A 14,577-nucleotide genomic window follows, 5' to 3' on the forward strand; every position below is an offset into this window, starting at 1 on the left:
TTTTAACCATCTCTCAGATATACGCACTAGGTTACATAATACATATCAGGAGCAAAGCTCTCTTTGCGTTCGTCCTTCCGTACATCTCCTCCTGAAGCATCATCATACCAGACAAATTCAATGTTTACACCTTTTCATAACCTCACGTGCCATTCAGTATTCACACCAATAAACTTTCACAGCTTTAGCATCACCAATCCGACTTCTGTTCCCTAATCCCATTGCTGATTCCTTATCAACTTCCAATTGCACATGGAATAACCACAAACATGGATACGCATTTATTTACCGCTCCAGAAAACCATTCAAACCATCAATCTTCTCGTGTACAACTTATCCGAACAACTAAATAGTGTTTATTATGCATGTAGGAGAATCACATGTTTATTGACGTTTTCCATTCAATAGCTAGATACTTCCAACATGATATCTTCCAGTATGGTACAATTATGACAACAATCTATTCTTGGTGTCGTCCTATCTTTAGTTTTATCGACTTTTCAAGCAGTATACTTTCATTTTTCCTTAGGAATTTCCAGACTGGGTTCTCAGATGTTGAAAGAAACCTCCAAGATTACTAAGGGTTGCTCTATTTTCCTAAAGGACTCTTCCCCCTAGCACCCTCAACTTACCATTCCCCAGATACCGCGCACCACTTCCATCGAAAATAGCAGAAAGTAGTGGAAAATAGCAGAAACTTTTTCCAACCACAAAAGAGTGAAAGTTTCCCTTTTTCCCAGCAAAATATTCTATGTATATAATTTCAATATAATATAATATATAAGAACTAGTTGATATATCTCTACGCATTAAAGATTCACAAGTCTTATGTCATTGATAAAGGTCCCCCTACTCTACTACTCAAACTAAGGTCTGTTCCTTTTTCTTTAATATAGGAGTTTGAAGAAAAATACTGTAATTTATTACACAAAATGCAATTGTATATTCGTAGATTTAGTCGTGTTGCTATCGAAACAATATCATTTATATTTTAATTCTCAATTCCATGTACCTGTGACCGTATGGCAGCAAAAAGTAAACAGAATAAATGAATGTGGGACACCAGCGTCAATGCTAAGGAACGTGTGCGATGGCGATGGCGATACCGGCATTCATCAACTAATACCACTGAATCTAATTGAGATACCGCTCATCTTTAGGCAAATTTGCAGTTTTTTTTAAAGCTTTGTTTTATCACTTTATACTTTTTTTAAAAGCTTTAAAATATTGCACTGCGTTGAAACTTGCATTTTGTTCAACTATGTGAAACATAAAAAAGATCTTAAATCAAATTAATCATCTAATTATCCTTCTTTTGCTATTAATATAGAAATTCCATATATTGAGAAAAGAAAATATGGAAAATATTTTATGAGAAAAATAGCTAGGAAATCTAGAAATATATGTAGGCAAATATTGTATGTGTTCGTAAAGGGGGTTATCACCCAGGAGCAATCATCTCAATCCCAGACATTTCTATTTATTGTCACATTTCGCCGAAAAGGCCTATTTACATTGAATTCCTCTTATGCCTCTGAAGAGACAACCTCATCCCTTTTGAGACATCCAAAATAACCATTAGGAAGCCATTATGTCTGTCTGACATATATTGAATGAACGATAAAAAAAAGAAAGAATAGAATATAAAAAAGATATATTGTTTCTAATAAAAATCAATCATTTACCAATATTGCTTTCTTTCGCACTCCTCGCGATTTAGCTCAATGCACACACTTCTTTGTAAATTTACCCATACATCTAATCCTCATTGTACACACACAAATTTAAAGTATCTTGACACAAAATGTGAGCACCCAAGAAACTTCACATGCCAAACATTTTTTCGTAATAACACATTTTCATTTACAAGTCGTCTCTCTTAAAAGTCCTAATGTACCTCTAATTTTTTTTCAAGTCTCAAAGATATCTAACAAACAAAAAATAATTTTTATATGAATTTAAAAAAAAATAGTTTTCTGTATAATATTCGTTATAAGTTATCTAACACAATTTTCACTTACTTTCCAACAATACTCAGTATTTCTTTGTGTGTTGTGCAGCCACGACGGATGATTCGATTCCCCAACGGGAATTTTTATTAATAAATTTACTTTTTTTCCACTCAAGTGGAGAAGGTTAAAAGAAAAAGTATTATCACAATTTGATATTTAATGTTTTACAATTAAAACCATTCACTTTTGATTATATGTATATACTTAATTCTTTTCTTTCTTTTTTAGTTAAATTAACAGAAAATTTCAACGCGAATGCATGAAATCCGTCCACGCATTCAGGCGCACAGATGGAAAAGTTTTCAACTTGGCGTGAAACGTTCATGAAATATATTACTATTTAAATGTCAAATTTAACCAAAAGATTTTTCACTGTATCACAGTAAATATTCCCAAAGTTTTTCACAAATATTTTCTTCACTTTTAATTTTATTTCATTAACTAAATTGTACAGTATTTCCACTGAAACCTACAGTGTGTATTTCACTGCGAACGAATATAAATTTTGAGTTGGAAAGAATCGTTCGTTGTTTCGAGGCCTGTGTGCTTCGAAAGCCAGGCCAGTGTTCATACCCATCATATAGAGACTTCGTGAGAGCACACATATCCCGGCAATACATACACTACCCATCCATCCAAATACGATATTTATACACGTGTGTCATACACTCACACATTTTCAATCCCTCTTGAAAAGCACACATATACACATCACTTCAATCCAATTGTAGATGTGTGTGAGAGTAAAGCTGCTAGGCAGCAAAACATCATAATCATACCCATATACCAAATGCAGAGGCGTCGTACTTCTCTCAAAACAAATTTTCAATCCATTTCCTTCTCCAATTTGAGTCCTTCAGCAGGAAAACATACCCATACTAGGATACCATCACATCATTCTCACATTTTTCCCTCAAGATCAATCTCAATAATATTTCTCATAACCTCAAAATATCGAGCTCAAGCAACCAATAAAGTTACTTCGCCCAAAGCTCTCTTTGGGGACAATACAAAATAGAATCATTATCAAGTCCGCTTTCTGATTTCTTTTCACTTTTGTTCTCATCTCCTTCCCTCACGATTCTTCGCACATTTCATTCCCCAATTTGTCGAATCTCTCATTCACTTGTTCAATGTTGCGCGCGATCCATAAATTACATAATTAAATTGAGGTTATACCGCCTTTAGATATGTGACATCTTGGTCATTTTTGCAATTTTCCCGCTTAATGATATCTACATTCATAATCATCTGAATTTTTGTGGTCTTTGCAGAATTATATATCCTACGATCGGGCTTAAATTTTGCTGAAGTATGTTTTTATACTCCCCTTATCAGCCTTATCGTAAAAACTGAAAGAAGCTCAAAATGGACGTAGATCGGACGATTTTATGTTGGAAGCTTTGAAATGGTAGAACATACCAAAGTAAGTTTCATGCTATTATAAATTGCTATACCGTATATCGCAGGTTAATAGATTTTGAGGCTTTTCGAATGGAGTTAGACAGTTAGCTAGGCTCAGAATAGCCCTTGTGTCTTTCATTTTCCATAATTCCATTATACTTAGGATCCTTTATTATCTATGGTGAATTATAGGATATTCTTGAGATTAAAAAGGAAAAATGCCGAAAGAATACCACCGACAATTTAGATTATATCAGCCTTGCAGAGAAATCTACTACAATTAAGAAATTTTTACTTCAACCATAGGGTCAAGTGATATAATTTAGAATTAGTGTTACAAGTTGAACAATTCGCCGGTACAAGTTAGACATGGCTTTTTTCTTGATAAATACAGTACAAAATTTGTTTTAAGCACAAGGAACCAAAAATTATAAAACTAAAGCATTAAAAATATACAAATAAAAATGAAGTACTAAATTTATCAAGACAAAAAGCCCTGTCCAAATTTTACCATTGTTCAACTTGTACCACTGCCAAACTTGTACCCTTTTACCCTACTAAAATGAGTAAATTTTACTCCAAATAATTCGATTTCTTGATTTTAGGTCAAATTACTAAAAGTTAACTGGCCATAGGATTAATTTAGGTAACTGGTAGACAAAAAGTTTCTAACATTTTACATATCTTTAGAATATTACGGATTAATGTAATAGTTGAAAATAGGAAGATTGCTAGAATATCGAGAGGATTCATTTTAGTAACTGGAGGGTTAATTTCAGTAATTTTCAGGATTGTTTTTAGAATATTGAGGGAATAAATTTTACCTAGACGGTTAACTTTAGTAACTTTCAGGATTGATTTTAGAATACAATGAGAGTAAATTTCAGTAACTGGAGAGTAAATCTTAGCAACATTCAGTTCTATTTGATTAGTATTAGAAATTTTCAGGATTTAATTTAGAACACAGTGAAGATATATTTTAGTAACCTGTGGGGTCACTTTCACTAACCCGAAGGGTTAATTTTAGATTCATTCATACAGATTCATTCTGTGTAAGTCAGTCAAATGGCGAACATTACGGAAAAATTGTGATCCAAGTCCAAGGGCAGTGTAACAATTCTCGCCGGTACGTTATTTTCCTTGCAATATTCGATACTTTATAAAAAGGACAACTATCCCCGAAATGTTTTAGAATGTGCTCCTGTTACAATTTATCAGACCGAAAGTCTTTTGTATCTTCTACATTAACAAGCTAGGTCACCTCTCGGTTAAAGTAAGCTGGAAGACTAACTAATATTAGTTACAGTCTCTTGATCTAGCTTCCCCTTCAACTTCTTTGATCCTATCTCAGACAAGTTTATTTTTAAATAATCGTAACTTCGTTCTAATTTTATTATTTTAATCATCAACGATCTCAATTATTATTCCTATCAAATAGTTCGTTCAGTCATTTCGACTTATTCTCGTTTTAGAAGAATTAGTCAGTTAATGATCTTTTCCCAAGAATGCAGTGCTTAACCAGGTGAGCCTGGACTTATGTTAAGATTTATCTATGGATCGGCCTTATCCTTCCCAATCTGCTGCAACCATGTCACTTAATTAGGACTAATATGAATTCTCCATTCCTCTATTATATCTTAAGGCCGTAGTCAATCCTGCTCTATATCACAACTTATGTGTGCAAGAGTACACACTCAGTACTGCTACTATATTACGGCAGACCTGTCTCGAATTTGGATCAGTAATAATGAATGTATTTTTATGTCGATTGAGCTTTTCATGTCGAAACTTTTTTTTTGTATCAACTTCTATTTAAGTCGGTACATTCTTTTTGTTAATGCATTAGCATTACTGCAGTTACAGTTGCCTTTACTCAAAATAAATACTTTGTAGTCAGAGAGAGCACTTTATCTTCCTATCAACTGGTCCTTGAAATTAAATTAATAGTCGAACACCCAAGTAAGGTAAAGTGCCCTGTAATCGGCCGGATCCTCAACTCGATCAGGGGGTTATTTATTCAATTTACTTAGATTTGTTAGAATATGGTCTAACCGGTCTAACTCTTATGAAGTTTATTATATTGTGCATAATGCAAATCAGTGAAAACCTTCAGTGAAATAGAAATTTACTATAAAAACGTTAAAAATTGTTTAGATAATTTCACCGGCCGAGTTGAGGAACCGGCCGACTTAAGGGTACTTTACTGGGTACGATTCGATAGAGGTGTCATTTAAACTAGGGACCTCTGTGCTATACATTCAAAACTCTGTCAACTGATCCGCTATGCAGCCCTCAATGATCTTAATAAAAATATTCATAATACATCTCTTAAACCTTCGAAACCTTCTAAAGCGGTCTTCAGACTAGAGGTTAAGCCCAGTTCCCGAAGGTTTAAAAATATTAAGTATCAATCAAATTTAATAATTTTTTAGAATCTAATAGATTATGTACCCTTAATTATCCACAATACTGAGTTGATTTTTTTCCAAAAAATCTTGAGTGACAAGAAATTACAGCAATTAAGCCTTAAGTCTGAAGCAAGTATAAGGGCGCTTTGTAATATTTTTACTCTATGCAATCTAAAAATGTGATATTTGTTTGAATTCAGAATATTGCATTTATCGCAATATCGAGAGAAATCCAGAACGCTTTTATACGATTAAGAATCACACGTTCCATAAGCTTTTATTGGTTTATCAATAGCTTTTATCGTGATCTCAATATTTTACTTTTTTCTCCTTTGTTATTTTTATTCATTTTCTACACTTTCTACTTCTGCTGTTTTGATGAATTACTATGCTTCTGTGCAAGTGTGAATGCCGTGTCAATCAATGATAGCGAAATATGCAGAATTTGTTTTGACAGATTCAAAGTCAACTCTGCAATTCTGTGGAGGTGGATCAGTCTAAGTCGGACTTCACACCCAATAAAAAAAACATATTACATGAATATCTGCATGCAGAAATTTTATCTATTTTCTCTCATTTCCAAATTCTTTACATTGTTGTTTAATTAAATAGTGTGACACCTTTTTTATAGTAAAATTAGATATTATACATTTAACCAAATTATTTAATTTTGTTTTGCTAAATATCTTGGTAAAAACATACCTACACAAATCTAATATTTCTGGACTCGTTTGTAAGTAATTTTTTTATACGCTCATGTAAAAGTTGAAGCAGAAAGGGACACAAACATAGTGCAAGCTTATTAATTTTGCAAAAAAAAAACCGGCGGTTTCAAGATAACTTCTTTAATTCAACATGACTAGTGTTTTTGATTTTTCCATTACACAACCAGTGTAGTGTAGCTTTAGGACTTGTAATATTTCGTACGCTGAAAAGTTATGTAGAATTTACAAAACTATTTAAGGTCTGTAAAAAGATCTATAGAAAATACGATCTACACAGTTCGCATATTTGTCAATTGAGTACTGTGTTGTGCTTCGTGATTTTGACATTTTGTCATGTAATTCAAAGTTTCCAACAATCAAATATAGAGCTTTCAAGCAAAGAGGAAAATACATGAACTTTTGAAATAGGAGATTATGTTTCGTATGAGTTGCTTTTTCATTTTAAATAAAAAATTTAAAGGAAAAAAAAGTTATATTCACAGGATGTCTTAATACCTAACTAGACCTAGCTAACATTTAAATATTAACAAATTTTATTCTCAAGTTTGTCAAAATAATTTAAGAACTTTCTAAATATATTTTGTGTAATTACTAAAATGAAAAGAATCTTTTACAGGGAGATTAGAATTATCCTGCCATTTGATACTTAATAAAATAAAATTTAAAAAAAAATCAAAATAAAAAGAATTAACCTACTACATCCTTGCAACATTACCATTATTATTATATCTAAAGAGTATAAAAGTTGATTGCTCAACACATACACTACGAAACACAATCTCTCTTCATTCCATTCTATATAAACCACTCTAGTCAGCAGCGGCAATCAGCTAACGTCATGTGGCAGTTCAGCAGAAGTCTGAAAAACGACGAACCAGAGTTTTATTATTACACACAGCAGAACCAACTCGCTCTGTTCCCAACCAACAGCTCAATACTCACTATACTTATAATGTGAACAAAAAGTATATTGTATGAAAAATACACATATTTTCCTTCACCTTATATATATATATATATATAAAAATATCATATATATATAAATATATATTTGGGTGTATTCATCACAAACACACTCAATGCATCTCTTGAATACCACATTCAACTCTCCCGTTCGTTCATAGAGAATGGATCGAAACAAAATGCGCAGAGGCGCCGTTTAATAATAATACATACGGGTGAATGTGAAAACGATGTTGACGACGATGGCAATGACTACGGACGTGAGGGGGTATGGCAAAAAAGGGATATATATATGAAAAAATATGTATATTTTCACTCACAGTGCCAAGCAAGTCAAGTAATAAAAAAAGGACATGCTGCGTCGACTGCATTCACAAACAACGTTGAGAAAACCTCCAAATAATAGCATAAAATATTTCATCCGCAATTTACATAAGACACGGCTTAAAAATATGTATGATGGAGAAAAAGTATGGGAAGTTACTATGTAATGTTTCTTCAATGCCAAAAGGAGCTCTTAAAGAAATACTCCTAAGTAGTAACCACGTTGTAAAAATGTGTTGTAGGGCAGCTGACTAGTTTTAAGACAGACTTACGACTTAAGCCCAGAGATGGCTTACCATGATTGTGATCAAAATAATGATCAGAATACATTTCCATCAGTTTCTGACTAATCCGACTCTCGACTTAAGCCAAGACTGGTGGGAATTTAATTAAATTATTATTTTGATTATAATTAAGTTAAACCGTCTCTTGGCTTAAGTCGTAAATGTGTCTAGGACAAAAGACTCTCATGTAGAGCACTTAAAGATGGGTTTATGAAAGACTTACCTAGAAGAGAGTGACTTTACCACCCTATTGTTCGTAAGCCTTTCTTTAATTACAGGACTAATTGCCTCTACACATTAGAGAAATCTATGTCCATATTGAAGAGTTTTTCTTACACAAGCATAGGGAATTTACATATGGACATAAATTGGTCTAGTCTGTAGACGCCATTAAAAATGGTCTTTACCGATTTGGCCTATTATGTCCGATCGGTGAAGATCATCCTTAAGTGCTAGAATCAAAGAAAAGTTTATAAACAACAGGGGGATAAAATCACCGGTATATACACTCAGAAAAAAAGAGGGTCCGATTAACTTTTTTTCCTCGTAACTTTAACACCTTTTAGGTGTAAAAATATATCAACATTTTTTAATGTTAATTTTACACCTTTTTAAGGGTAAAATTAACATGAAAAAGGTTAATTTAACCCTTAATACACCTAAAAAGGGTAATATTTACACCAATTTCGGATCAATAATGCAGGGTAAAATTAACATTTCGGGAATGTTATTTTAACTTTTTCGGATTTCTCTTTTAGTGTACTGTACGTCTATATTGTTCTAATTTGATTTTTTAATCGGGTTTTCACAGGGACCAAAATTAAAATGTTTTGAAAATGTGGAGTTTCTTTTTAATTTGGCCTTTTCGATATTAGTTTCCTCTACTCGATTGTTTGGGGTTCCTTATTTTGGACACCCATCTGGCTACCCGTAACTTGTTGGATTGCTTATTAAGTACACTCAGTCCCGGGATTATGGACATCTTCGGGACCGAAAAAAAACCACGCGAAATGGCATTGTGCATCGAGAAATTTGCATACCCGTAGGCGATTTCTTTTGAATTTGTAGAACGAATTTCGCGCGGAATAAATGTAGTCAAAACAAAAAGATTCAACTGTTTAATGGAAATGCATTAATAAACAGTACTTTTCGGCCAGAGTTCCTCAATAAATGTTTACAATATTTAAAATTTTTACCTTAATAAAATAAATTAAAGTTTTTTACTGAAAAATAAACATAGTGTCATCAAATTTCCCGCGCCACAAAATAGTATACATCCAGGCGTATTACAAAAATGATTTTATAAATTGACTCCCAAAAGTAGGCAAACTTGCATAATGGTATGTGCATAATCTCGACAGGTGCATAATCCAGAAGATCATAATGCCGGGACTGAGTGTATCATTTTTTTTTGGGAACTTCTAATGTTTCTGCAGCAGTTCTTCTTTTAAAATTAGTGCCATTTCTAAAAGAAAATTCTAGTAATGGCTACTAGAACATACTAAAGCAACGCAAGGTTTTCTCTTTCAGGGTATCCAGAAATACAAAAAGAAATGCTGAATTGCGGCTCTTACATATAGAGTAAAGCAAATGAAAGGTTCTAGATTCACTATTTTTGTTCGTAAAAAATATAAACATTTTAACTTCAATTTTGTTCTGAATCATTTATCTAAAGAAAATAGAAAGGTCACAGGAATGCAAAACAGTACGAAAAACACAACAAATTTACTTAATCTTCACATAAAGAATTACAGTATACTAGGGGTACATTATACTAAAAGGGGTGGAAAAGCGTTCCATGCTTTGCGGAATTCTCGAACTCGTGACTTAGATTGTGTACCTTAAAAGTACTTTAACCACATTTACCGTTTATCGATTCACAACCGATTTAAACCATTTCATATATAATAAAAATAAATATAAAATTACTGGGGAGTAATAAAATTGGTTTTCGGACGAAAATTATTTATCGGTTCATAAAGGGTTTATACCAGGGCCACAACCGATTTAAATCGGTTTATAAATCACTCAAAACATTGCCCATAATACCATAGCAGTAATATATAATTGAAATTCGGATAAAAATTAGTGATATAGGTTATGAACCGATTCTTAACCGATTGAAATTGGCCCAAGATTGCCAGGAATACCAAGACCTGTCCTTACGAACCTTATGCCCTAGACACACTTACAACTTAAGCCGAGAGACGACTCAGTGGAAAATATTGGAAATGTACTTTAACCAATGTTTCTAATATAATTACGCTAAGCCGTCTCTCGTCTAATCCTCAGGTCTGTCAAGGCCCTTACGAATAGGGGGGTGTCAGTCACCCGCACTTACGGTAAGTCCTTAAGAAAACCAGTGACAAGCCCAGATATTCTGATGGTAGCTGAGATTCTTTACAGGCGATCACGAAATGCGTGCAACTCGGGGTGCTTGCAACTCAGAATGCGTGAAAATTCGATTGTGAGTTAAATTTTGGGGTTATGGAAAATGAAAAATCATAATGGATTTTGGTATTTTTGATTTGATTTAGATAAATTTATGAGCACTGTTTAATTTATATTGACCAAAATCGAAATTTTCACTGACCATTTTTATTCATTTACTGGTCGATTTGCTAATTTCCTCTTCAACATGTTTTTTTTTTTGTTTTGTTTTTGATATTTGCTATTTGAAAATAATAACAGTATAGTTCACACATAAATATAATTAATTTACTATCATAAAATGTTATATTTTCAAGAATCATACATGCCTGAAAATGCCCCACCTTCTCTACTCCGATAATTTCCGTTTCTCTTAATTAACATCCTCTAAAAGCGGTATATCAAAAAGTATCCTGACATACGAGATAATACCCTTAGTATGAGAAACCTAAATTCGATTGATTTCATTTAAAAAAATTTAAAAAATCGTAATGCAAATTAGTAAAGTTCATTAATTTTGTGTTTGCGTTACATATAGTGAAAAAGATGTTATCAAATTAACAGGTAATATAATATTAACAATTATTTTTTTTAAATACCCCAATGATCATGTCATTATTGCTGTGACAATAATGATTCTGAATTATGCAGCAAGATAATTAGTTTCATATATTATTAAAAATGTTTCGTGATGCTGATAAATTATCATCATATATGTTTTTAAAATCTTTATTAACTCTGTCAATCTGATTATTTTTTGCTCACACCATATATATGTATATAACCCATTTAGAGATGCAACAAAGAAGATGGAAAATGAACGGAAGTCTTCCGTTGAATTTAATGTGGTTTCCCCAAACAAACTAATGAAATACTCATGAGAGAACCTAAAGAAAAAAAAAACGCAGAGAGACCACCTCACATCTCGAAATCTAAACAACATGTGAGGATATAAATTGTGTATGAGAAATAAAAAATGAGGAGTACAATCGGTAGCATTATTTTATGACATTAATATTTCATTCGCGGCACAAACTTACACAAAAAAATTAATCACCAATGCTATATTGTTAGATAAAACGTATGTACGAATATGTAGCTGTGTGCGTAACGAAATGTGAATGACCAATATTGGTTCATTTGAAGTTTTTAGATGCGATTTTTTTTACAATCTTTTCCGGTCCTCGTTATTATAATTGTTATCAAAGAGACCTAATTTGCACATGGTATTGTACTTTTAGAGGATTCTTCCAGTACCATATCTTACACCTTTAACCCTTCAACTTCCTTCCTTTTATAACAAATGTGCAATGCTTGCTACTCTGGTTCTATCTATCAGAGCATTGTAACATACACTTTTCTCATTCTTCCAAGTATTTCTTGCTTCCACATTTCACCCGTTCGTTGTTGGCAACGACGGTTCCATCGTATACACGGTATGATATAGAATTATTCTACAACTCTACTTATCCGACCATGCATGCTCCTTCCAGCATTTCTCTTCACGTTCATATTGTATAAGAACGAGCGACGTTCGTTCATTTAGTTTACAGCTTTCTGTTTTAACCCACCACCAATTTCTTCTCTTTCACCTTACCACCCAGCTATATACATCAAACCTACCACCCAGCCTTCCCTCATTCTCATTTCTCTTTCTCAGTTCACACTCTGAAAGCTGATGGTTTCTGGTTAAAAATGTTCCCTTCACCTCAGCTCCTTCGTCTTGCCATTACTAACTACAATCTCTCTTGGTGCTTGTGCGAGAATTGCTTCTCTGACAAATTTTCCAACTTCCACTCCATACTGCCTGAATTTTCCACCAATATTCTCCAGTTTTCCACAGACTACACGAAGTCGTCTCTCTACCACACATCTAGTGAAAAACCCCTACATCCTGTCGTATCTTTCCCAATCCCTTCTACTCCTCTTCACCAGTTTCCTTTCACACCCATGCTGATAGTCTATCCTCGTGCACCATATAATATTATATTATACCTTTAGATATATATTGTTAAGACTCAACTTGACGATTCTGGTATATTATATAGAAGAGTGAGAATGGAATCAAGCAGCAACAGAAATGGTAGAGAGAACTCCCTTAATTTTGAATCCCATCGCCACCCACATACATCCACTTTTCCTTCATCCTCCATACATACATTCATTTAATGTTATGTACATATAAGTGGTATCTACATGAGCGCTATATTCACTTTGGTAAAACGACAAAGTCGGTTCTATTCTATATATTCACCCTACATAAAGTTCTCTATAGCATTGGATGGAAAGAACATTGGTTCTAGCTCTGCTTGTGACTCGTCGCCTCACAATTCGACTCTTGCATAGCTCAGCACAACCCAGAAGGAGCACACTAACCACCATCAGTGAGATGAAAAACACTCACATATTCTACAGCAGCCAGTACCAGGCAATCCAGCCAGAGAGAGGGGAAGACACAGAGAGTGATATTCTACAACAAAAAAAAATACCCATCACCCTGTTCTACCCACAAGTGAATGCTCAAGATGAGAGAAAGAAGAAATACCACTGGCCCAGCATCATCATCAACTTCAGAACACTCTTCTTCTCTAAGCATTGCTGTCGGTTTGTATTGTACCCAGAGAGCTCGTCTCTTGAGTTTGCCTCAACTTTCCTGGTGGTAAATGCCTCGAGATGGGGAATGGCGATATAGCGCAGTCAGAACGACAGTGCTCCTTCTACCCAACGACGACGTTGGAATTGGAAGAGTATAGAGAGGAGTGAGAATAATACCCTTCTGCATAGAATTTACCAACGACGTTGTCGACATCCAACTGGCAATGGGGAAGAATCTAAATTGCAGAATTGGATGAAAGGAAAACCTTTTCTCCCTCCCTCGACATGTATATATAACATTTCTACTTCTTCACGGCAGAAGAACAAGAGGAGGGTGGGATTTTGTCTAAAATTTCTATTTTATGTTACCACCCCCGATCTCATCATTCACCCTCAGCAATCAAGAACGGACGGAATCATCAAGGGGCAATTTATATTTGCCCAAAAAGATCCACTTCTTACTCTTGGTGTCTCTCCCACGAGGGAAATTCATGAATGATATATTCTTGAGTGTTTGGCTTTTGCACGCTTTCGTGATGACATTTCCTGACGTCATTGAAATTTGCTTGCTTTGGTGTTATCATAATTTTTTAAACAATTCTTCAAATTGATTAATCTTATGAGAAAAATATTTTTTTATGGTTCAAAAAAATAAAAGCTATTTCAATTGATCTTAAAACAAAAAGATCTCAATGTACTTCTTGGGTATACAAAGTCATACAACCACTTGCTGATTTTTATTCACATCCATTCGTCGTCGCCTTATTACTGAGACCTAATCAATTTCTGCGGTTAGAAGTGTTTTATGGGGATCGTTCTTATATTTTTATTCTTTTCTTTCTGTTTCTCCTCCCTCTCTCTCTCTCTATCTCGTCAATATAAAATTCATCATTATTATTATTATTTTTTTCTTCCTTCACTCCTTCTCTCTCATCATCATCATCACGAAACACTGGGGCCTCATGAAGGCAATAGTCCGTGCATAGGAATTAGATAGAGTTTTTACAATGAGCACCACATACAGCACAGCAGCGTAGCTGAGATTTGTGTTGTATGTCGTTTTGGTGATGGAAAATCGTGTGGTAAAATAATTGTGGTAATGGTCTTTTTGACGTAAATACTTTGGGTATACGGCGCATTAGGATCCCGCCACCACTGCCTTTTCAAACATTTTCGAATTGGAAACGTCGACCTAACATTGTGTTATATGATGTGTATAGAGAGAGGAGCACCAAGTATTTTGTATAGGCAAGCACTCAGGCACAGTCAGCTAGCAGAGGCAGCGGCAGCATAGAGCTCTAGAGCAGTCAGAGCGCACAAGGGAACGGCGTAAATAGCTGGTGTTCGGGACACAGCAAATTTACAGTCAAGTCCGACTTCAGCATTGTACTTTCCCATTGCTTCTCTCTACCATACCCAATCCAGTACAGTG

The 14,577-nt window shown here is 34.1% G+C and overlaps 1 protein-coding gene and 1 long non-coding RNA gene across 8 annotated transcripts in view; both read right to left on the reverse strand.

Moving 5' to 3' along the window:
* The window catches only part of LOC129810435 (trithorax group protein osa-like), a 165,220-nt gene that overhangs the window by 54,537 nt on the left and 96,106 nt on the right, over positions 1 to 14,577 (reverse strand). The window lies entirely within an intron of this gene.
* Positions 10,873 to 13,399, reverse strand: LOC129797873 (uncharacterized). The gene is made up of 2 exons (XR_008751366.1): positions 13,096 to 13,399; positions 10,873 to 13,020 (listed from the first exon to the last, which is right to left on the reverse strand). It is a non-coding gene; the product is annotated as an uncharacterized LOC129797873 (long non-coding RNA).

Source organism: Phlebotomus papatasi, chromosome 1 (genome assembly GCF_024763615.1).
Source record: "Phlebotomus papatasi isolate M1 chromosome 1, Ppap_2.1, whole genome shotgun sequence".
Taxonomy (NCBI): Eukaryota; Metazoa; Arthropoda; class Insecta; order Diptera; family Psychodidae; genus Phlebotomus; species Phlebotomus papatasi.